Consider the following 9552-nt stretch of genomic DNA (forward strand, 5'->3'; position numbering starts at 1 on the left):
TACAGATTAATTTATTATGAATGATTAAATTGATTTTTATAAATATTTTAAGTTTAAGTCAATTAATATTTATGTACAATTTTTATTTTAATTAGTCATTTTATATATATTAAAATTAAAGTTATGACGGAAAAATAATGAAAGTTCCTAATTTAATATAAGAAATTAATATTTTGAGTTTAACTGTGTATTTTATAAGTTGTGATTAGTAAGTTTATTTTATAATTTAAATTAAAAATAATTATTTGACTTATTGGTATGTTGGTAAATAAAATTATATATGTTTCTAAAGTAATTTTTATAGTAATATATTTAAATCTAAATTCTCTCTTTTATTTTAAATATTATGTAAAATTCGTATGTTAATCGTATATGTTTTATTGTAATTTTAATCTATGTTTCTTATTTTTACGTATCGTTATTGTGTAACACATATACTCCTCACCCAATTAGTCACACACACATATATGGTACACTAACCCCTCCCTTATTCCTCCACGCTTCTTTTCTCCCCACCATTCATTCACGGATGAACACCCTCCACACAAATAAACTTATCAACACAGAGAAGAAAGAAATCAGTGAAAACAACGAAAAGAGAGACCGAGAGAGAGCGAGACGCATAGGAAAGAGGGGAAGGGGGAAGCAGCGTCCGTGGGTAACACAGGAAGCGTCGCTGCTGTTGCTGTCATATAGGAGAGTGTGGGAGAAGTGGAGAGCAAGAGGGAGAAGGGTGGTGCGCTGTTGGAGCCACATCACTGCCGTCGTTAAACTTCCATCGCCGTCGCCACTGTCCAACCCGCCGTCAGGGAGAGGCACTTCCATCGAACCCTAGCCATCACTATCGCCTTTGCACGCAAAGAAGGGGCTGTTGCCACTATTGCCGTCGATTTGGAGTTGCCATAGACACAGTTGTTTCTACTTCTAGTGCTCATTCTTCTAACTGTTGGAGTTGCTGTGGAATGGAGCCACTGGCGGGGTGTTGCTGCTGCCAGAACCACCGGGAAGGATTGCTGGGAATCACTGCTGCCCTGTTTTCGTTCTAATTAGGTTCAACATCCATTGGCCTGGGTTAGCCTTTTCCCCTTATTTCTGCTCCAATTGCACGCCTTATTCTGCCAATTTCTTATTAAACTGCTTGTTCTTGTTTTAATTCAACTTTGGTCTGTGCTCCGTTTTAAATTACCAGAGCTGTTTCTGCCTTTCGATTCCATCGAATTCGAAATCTTCATTTCACTGCAACCATGGTCATTGTTGTGGAAGCTAATGCTACTGCTGTCCCGGTTGTGTTGAGATGTAGTGCTGCTGCTTTCTGGGCAGAAACGGTTGCGTGACTATTAGAGGTCCAGCCAGCTGTCTCGCAGCAATTCTGCCAACGGTCTCTTGTAATTGCGACATCGAGGTAGGGGGTTTAATTAAATGGTTTTAATTTTAGAATGCCCGCAAGGTTTATTGAGTAATCTGCAAATAGTCTTAATTGTTGCGAGTGATTAATTGATGATATGAATGCTAAATTGTGTTTGTGAAGTGTAATTGGAATTATTGATAGTGATATTGATTGGTTGTGTGGATGTTGAATTGTGGCTGTGAATTTATTGAAATTGAGGATTTTGTGGAATTGATTGATCATGGGTGGAATATGAAATGTTGAAGAGTGATTGATGAAAATTCTGAATTTTGATGGATTATGTTGGAATTGTTGCTGTTGAGCTGGTTTTATAATTATTCTATCGGTGATGGATTTAGTTGATGATTGACTGGAATTGGGTTTAGAGAATGTTTAAAGGATTGAATTTGAGATGTTGAATTGCTTGCTGAACAAGCTGAGCTTTGAAATTAAACTGGCAACTTTGAAAGTGAATCAGTGATTCTATAGTGACTGAAATGATAAGAATTTAAGTGTTAAGTAAATTATATTAAGCATAATTGTGAAAACTCAATTTTTAAGGTTTCATATCAACTAGAGAATTTAGTTATGATTTTTCAAAGTTGAACTCTAAAATCTGATTTTCTGCACAATTTTAAACGAAATCAGAAAACTTTGAAAAGCTATAACTACTTACGTAATGATCGGAATTGCATGAGACCAAGCCTGGGTTAAACTTGGGGATACAAGGAACTAAACTGGTAAATTTGAGACTTTTTCATTAAGTTTATGTTTTATGGTGAATTTTTGAATTGGGGATGTCAAATCTGGTTTTTCTGCAGAACATTTAACACAGCAGCAACTTGATTCCTTTATTAGAAATTCTGCATTTTGAATTTTGAAATGGAACCAATTTTAAATGAAACTTCGGTTCTAGTACTTTAATTTCATAAAAATTTAGAATTGTTAGAGTTGTGGTTTTAAAGATTTGGATTTTCAAAGAAAGATGTATTATGCAGTAAAAGTCAAGCTTTGTTTTTCTAAGTCAGTAACTTTGAGGTTTTATAATTTTTAAATCTGGAATGATATTGAGATGCAACCAATTGGAAATGAAAATTAAGTATGTTTAGCATATGTGACTTAAATTTCTGGGCTATCCATGTTTTAATGAGTAAGTTATGAGACTTGGAAGAAGATAGGTTCATTAAGTTTTAAAACAGAATTCTGCAGAAAATTAGTCAGCTTCTAGGTTATATAACTTCTTCATCAAAAATGATATTAACCTGAAACCAATTGGAAAAGACACTTGGATGAGTGTAGTTGAACTGTATTAATTTTCAAAGTCATTGGATTTAACTTGGATTTTATAATGAATTTTGAATGTCACATGTTACTGCTGTTTTTCTGGTTTTACGCACTGCAGAGCAGTCTCGGTTTTTCCTTTATTCCTAAGGCTAGAGAAACCAGAAAATGATGATCTTTGGTTTGTTAGAAAGCTTATTTCAAGATGAACGCCTGGACATAAAGTTTGCGCAATTCCGAGCTTATTTGCTATATTAAAAACAGAAAAGAAGATAGAGTGTTGAGGATGTCCTAATGACAGTTATGAGTTTATAAAACTAAAGATGAACATTAGTGCTATATGGCTGATTCAATGTGGAATTTTGCTTGATTCTGAGTTGATGTGATGCTGGAAAGGTTGAAAAGAGTAAAGTGAATTGTTTGGTTTGAACCCGTAAGGGTGGTTAAGTCCTATTTTCAGAAGAGATTATGTTCGAATTTTTATAAAAGTATAAGGACTTAATCAAAATAAATATTTAAGGCTTATTTAATGATAGAAACTTCAATGATTCTTTTAAGAAGAGATTATTTGGTATACGAGATTGTTGAGTATTCAGAGAAAGTAAAGAGATACAGAGAAAAGAGAAACCAGAACCGAGTAAAGAGAAATAAAGAGAAGAGTAATATAATAAAGAGATATTTATATATATATTTTAGTTGCTTGATGCAACCCAGAGCTATATTTAATATATATTAGTTGCTTAATGCAACCCAGAGCTTCTGTAGGGAAATTAAGTTACCTACAACCATTTTCCACTTCCCCAGAGCAGAGCAGAGTATATATATATTTTCCTGCAGTAAGTAGAGGCTGTCTCAAATGAGCGGCTATTATCATATGCGCATTTATTTAGGAACGGAAAATCGTATTCGGAAAATCGGGATTACTCGTGACCGGATAAATGTCGGGATTGCGGGCAGCCAACCGACACATGAGCTCATGGCCTGCACTAGGACTAGACATTCATCATATGCATCTATGTGACATTGTTTGGGTGTGTATATTGTAATTGGTTTGCCTAAGTGAATAATTCTGTTTAACTGCTAATTGCTATACTTGATGTAATTGCTCTTGATTGTGTTTGAACCTCATTACTTGTGGTTGTTACTGATTGACTGGATTGTGGTGAATTGGATGTTGATTGAATTGCTTAGGCCTGAGGCCGTGATTGGTACGTTTGAGGTCTAGTTCTGTATAAAGTATCTGACTGGTTCAGCATAGACTTAATAAACCTATGCTTGGAGCAGGATGATCATTTATACTGCGTAGGTAACTTCTTTTATGTTAAGGTCTAGTAAAGTATGAAAAATCAAACTGGTTCAGCATAGACTTAATGAACCTATGCTTTGAATAGGTTGGTCATTCATACAGTCTAGGAAACTTTTAAGAGTTTTATAAAGAAAATATGGGTTTGGCATTTTGAATAATTAACTAATACTTTTAAAGAAGGTTAATTTTCTTTTAGATGTCTCTGAATGAAATTAACTATTAGCGCTTTATTCTTTACTTTCATGGCATTCTCGACTTCTACTGAGAACGTTTGGTTTGGTTCTCACCCCCAAATTTTTCACCCTTTCAGTGACACAGGTTTGAAGATGTAATTTGAAGCTGCGAGCGATTAGTAGGCTTCCTTTATGGTTTTAATTGCTTTCATAGAGTCCCCTCGCTCTTTTCCTTTGAAGTTTTATTTTATCAGAGGGGTATGTATTGTATTTGGGTTTATATGACTTCCTATGTATAAGAATTACTAATAATAATACCTCTGTGATTGTTATTACTATTTGCAATGTTTATCCTTGATACATGTCTTTAATGAATAAAAACAAAATTTTCTGGCATTTTCTTAAAACTGAAACGCGAAATCGATACAAAGGCTCAGTAATTAAGTAGTTAATATTAGAAAAGGTCACGTAACGTTCTTTCTAGTAGAAATACCCTGACTTAAGCAAGGTATTTTGCTGGAAGGGATGTTACATTGAGAATGGTGATGAGTGTCACGGATCATCACATTCATCATGTTAAAGTGCGAATGAATATCTTAGAATAGAAACAAGTGTGTTTGAATAGAAAACAGAAATAATTGCATTAATCCATCGATACACAGCAAAGCTCCTCACCCCCAACCATGGGGTTTAGAGACTCATGCCGTAGAAGATACAAATTCAGAAGTAAAATTTCACGAGGTCCAAAATGAATCTCTAAAGGTAGTTTTTATAATAAACTAGTAACCTAGGTTTACAGATAATGAGTAAACTAAGGTAGATAGTGCATAAATCTACTTCCAGGGCCCACTTGGTGTCTGTTTGGGCTGAGCATTGAAGTTTTCACGTGCATAGGCTATTCCTGGAGTTAAACGCCAGCTTTGTTGCCAGTTTGGGCGTTTAACTCCAACTTTTATGCCAGTTCTGGCGTTTAACGCCAGAAAAGGGTAAAGAGCTGGCGTTTAAATGCCAGTTTGCGCTATCAAATCTCGGGCAAAGTATGGACTATTATCCGTTTCCAAAAAATCCATTTCGCGTGCAGGAGGGTCAGAATCCAACAACATCTGCAGTCCTTTTTCAGCCTCTGAATCATATTTTTGCTCAGGTTCCTCAATTTCAGCTAAAAAATACCTAAAATCACAGAAAAACATACAAACTCATAGTAAAGTCTAGAAATGTGATTTTTGCATAAAAACTAATAAAAATATACTAAAAAGTAACTAAAGCATACTAAAAAACTACATGAAAATACCACCAAAAAGCGTATAAAATATCTGCTCATCACCACATCAACATCTCCTTCAAATTCAATCAATTGAGGTTCATGGAGGTTATTGAGGGAATTAACCAAGTAGGACAGAAATTCACTAATGATAGAATCCACTTGATCAATCTCCAATAATTCTTCATTTACCTCTTGTTGTACTTCATGCTACAAACTCTTATCTTTTTCTTGACTTTGCAATTCCTCATTCACTCCATACTTTGCACTTGAGCTTGGTTCTTCACATTCATCCACTAGAGCCTTTTGATTGTGGCTTGAGCGCACTGAAGCTAATCAGTCAAGAGTTTCCACCAAAGCAGACATAATTCACTCTTGCTTCCTTCAGAACTCTTGTTGTTCTTGAATAAGTACTTGGAGTGCTTCTTGTGTGGCTTGATCGATATATGAAGATGAAACTTGAGAGGATGAAGGTTGACAATCAAACTCATGAGGGTGAGGGTCTTTGTTTTATATGTAGTGAGGTGATGGTGTATAGAATTATTGGGGTGAATTGTGGTAATGGTGTGAATGAGTCATAAAGAAAATGTAAACAAAACTTACTAACAAAAGCAAACAAACAACCAAAAAGTGCTATTTACACTATTAACATATTCACAACAACCAAAAGATAGCACTCAATTGTATTCCCCTGCAACAGCGCCAAAAACTTGATCAATGGCTTAGAGCGGGTTAGGAATTTTCTCAAAATGAGATTGGCGTTGCAAGTATAGTCCCAAACCGACAATCAACCATCAATCAAAGTTTCGATTTTCCAATACAAAAATATAACCGAGAGTAGTTCAACCTTGGGTCGTTCTCCCTAGAATTCAATTGAAGTGTCACGCTCTCGGTTGTGAGGAAAAAGGGTTTTTGAAATCAAGAAATGAAAGATTAAAAGAACTAAAGAAATAAAAGAACTAAGAAATGATCAAAATTGTAATTGAGGCAAGTAAAAGGAATATGAGAACAAAACTTAGTAAAAATGCAAAGGTATGTAATAAAGAGCCTTGATTTGGGAATGAGAATCCAAGAAATCCTATCATTGCCATAACCACAACTATGGTAATTATAATGAGTCAATCTCACTTAGTTGACTCCTAACATCGAGGAATAGGTCAAGCAAGCAAAATTGGCCTTGATCCATAAGTCCTAGCCAAGTTACCAAATTAATTGGTAAAAAGCTAGCTTCAATGGACACAAGAGTCAACTAACTATCCAAGAATTACCACTAAATGTTGGACATTATGACTCTAGTATCCTAGGAACTCAAATTCCAAGCCAAGGTGTAAAAATCTACTCAAAATCCCTAATTGGTATTTTCACAAACACCTTGTGGGCACAAAACCAAAACATGAGAAATTCCATAGGAAAATAGAAAACTATAACCAACTATTCACAATTCCAACTATAAACAAGCAATTAAGCATATATAAAGTATAAAACACGAAATTTATCAATCAAAACTTCAAGATACAAAAATTGCATATAGAAATAAAGTAGCTTGAACCATAAGAAAATAAAAGCAAAAGTAGTGGAATTAAAGAGGAAATCCAAGAGTACTTACAAAAGATGAGCAAAATCCAAAATTAAAGCCTGCTATAAAATACTACAATGGAGATGGAAATGAAATAAAACCCTAGGAGAGAATTCTACTACACTACTCCTACTCCTAATACTATGTTCTAAGTCCTAATTCTACCTAATATTCACTAATGCCTCATATGTCTTAATTTCCCTTTGATATATCATCACAATTTAGCTTCAGCACACTCAAATTCGGGCCAAGAGGCCCCCAAAATTGCGAGTCACGTGCTTCATTAATGAAGTCACGCACTGGGTCCTGTGCATATGCACACTTTGCTGTTTTGCCACTTGTGTGTACGCACAGAGGGTTGTGCGCTTGCACACATACTAATTCCTTCTTGTGCGCACGCACAAATGCTTGTGTGCACGCACACTTGATTGTGTGCTTTTCCTTGTTTTCTTCATGTGTTCTCCCTTGTACATGCTCTCTTCCACTTTTGCTTAGCCTAGCTTGCCTAATTAACCTGAAATCACTCATAAAACATATCACGACATCGAATGGCATAAAAGTGGAATTAAAATCACCAATTTAATCACAAAAATGCATGTTTTCACATTTAGGTTCAATTTAGGGTGACAACACAAAAGTATACTATTTAAGTGAAAAAGTGTGAGTTTATGTGATGAAATCCATTCAAATCAAGCCAAAATATCTCATCAAATATGGACTCATCACGTGGCACGCCAGGCTTTTTTCCAGAAGGGAGGATATATTGCAGCACTGAGGGCATGCCAATTGGCGCCTGCGAAGGCGTGGCACGCCAAGCTCCTAAAGCCGGTGTGCCTGGTGGCGTGTTTGAACATGGCACGCCAGGCCAACGTTCCAGGAAGGAGAAATGAAAGCACCATGGGCATGCCACTGGCGTGCTCGAAGGCGTGGCACGCCCAACTATCATCATTGGCTTGTCCATGGGCGTACCTGGGCATGGCAAGCCAAGTACATCATCTTGGGCGTGCACTCTCAAGTGGCATACCACTTAACATGCCTTCACTTAGAGAAAGGGTATTATTGTAATTTTCTTTGGCTAGAGAGGAGTAGTATTTAATCCCCTGGAGGGTACTGAGTAAGGGACTTTTGGACTTGACATTCTATCACACTTAAAATCACTTTTACTTCCACTTGCTTATACTTTCCTTTCTTTCTTCTTTGAGTACTTAGCTTTGTATAGAGGAGGTTACTCCTTCCAAAATTGATGCTCCAATCCCATGATGCAATCCAAAAGTTGAAATTATCAAGCCCTACAAAATGATCACAACCATACACCAAACCAAGAGGGTGATAACTCATAGAGAAAATCGAAAATAAAAACTAAAGACATCAACTAACAAAAGAAACAAAATCCTAATTAATAGCAAAAACAATCAAACAACCCAAGAAGTATCTATTCACATTATTCACATGTTCACAACAACCAAAATTATAGCACTAAATTACACTAGGTCCCTGGCAACGGTGCCAAAAACTTGATGAGTGGAATTTGTGCCGGTTTAGAATTTCTCAATTGAAATTAAGTGTTTCATTGATAGCATAGTGATATGTGCAAAACCGTCGGCAAAAAATCTCTTCATGGTAAAAAGAGAAATAACTTCGTTGTAGATATAGTTCTCAACCAACAAGTAATGCTCAATCAAAGTTTAGATTTTCTAATCAAAATATAAACCGAGAATAATGAAACCTCGGGTCGTTTTTCCTAGGAACTAATGCCAATAAGCGCACAATTTTGGTTGCAAGAGGCAAAGGAGTTTTCAATAATGAAAGCAAACAAAATAAAGAAATTAAAGAACAAGCCAAACTTGCAATTAATAAACTAATAAAGTAATAAAAGAACTATGTATGTAATATAAATAAGTAATGCTATAAAATGATGAAAATGTGATTCAAATCATAAATGAAGACTTGACTTGGGATGAGTTATGGAATCCCTTCCTTGCTATAACCACAACAATGATAATTACGATGGATTAATCCCACTAAGTCAATCCTTAACATCGAAGGATAAGTCAAGTGAGCATCATTGTTGTTAATCCACAAATCCTAACTAACTCACCGAACTAGTTGGTAAAAAGCTAGCGTTAGTGGAAACAATAACAACTAACAATCCAAGAATTATCACTAAATGTTTGATATTATGGCTCTAGTAATCCACAAACACATTTTCCCCAAGTCAAGGGGTGGAAACTTACCCTATAACTAAAATTGGCATTTCATCAAACACATGGAGGCCATAATTATAAAACATGGCAAGATTGGGAAAATGATAAAAGCTATAAACCATAAATGATCAAAATCAATAAAACAACTCAAAAAAATATATAAAAGCCATCAAACATTAAATTAAATAACTAGGAATCCAAAATTGTAAACTATGCATAAATCAACAAAAGAGAGTAGAATATATGTAAGTGTAGAACAAGTAGTGTAATTAAAAGAGAAATTAAAGAAATACTTACAATGCAATTGCTAGAATCCAAAATCAAACTTGAAGCATAAAATTCTACAAAACCCTAATTAAAAACC

The 9552-nt window shown here is 35.2% G+C and overlaps 1 long non-coding RNA gene across 1 annotated transcript; it reads left to right on the forward strand.

Annotated features, from left to right (window-relative positions):
• The first annotated feature begins 499 nt into the window (after positions 1-499).
• Positions 500-4531, forward strand: LOC130954056 (uncharacterized). The gene is made up of 3 exons (XR_009076162.1): positions 500-1071; positions 1190-1402; positions 4285-4531. It is a non-coding gene; the product is annotated as an uncharacterized LOC130954056 (long non-coding RNA).
• Positions 4532-9552: the final 5021 nt, after the last annotated feature.

The sequence above is a fragment of the Arachis stenosperma genome, chromosome 10 (genome assembly GCF_014773155.1).
Source record: "Arachis stenosperma cultivar V10309 chromosome 10, arast.V10309.gnm1.PFL2, whole genome shotgun sequence".
Taxonomy (NCBI): Eukaryota; Viridiplantae; Streptophyta; class Magnoliopsida; order Fabales; family Fabaceae; genus Arachis; species Arachis stenosperma.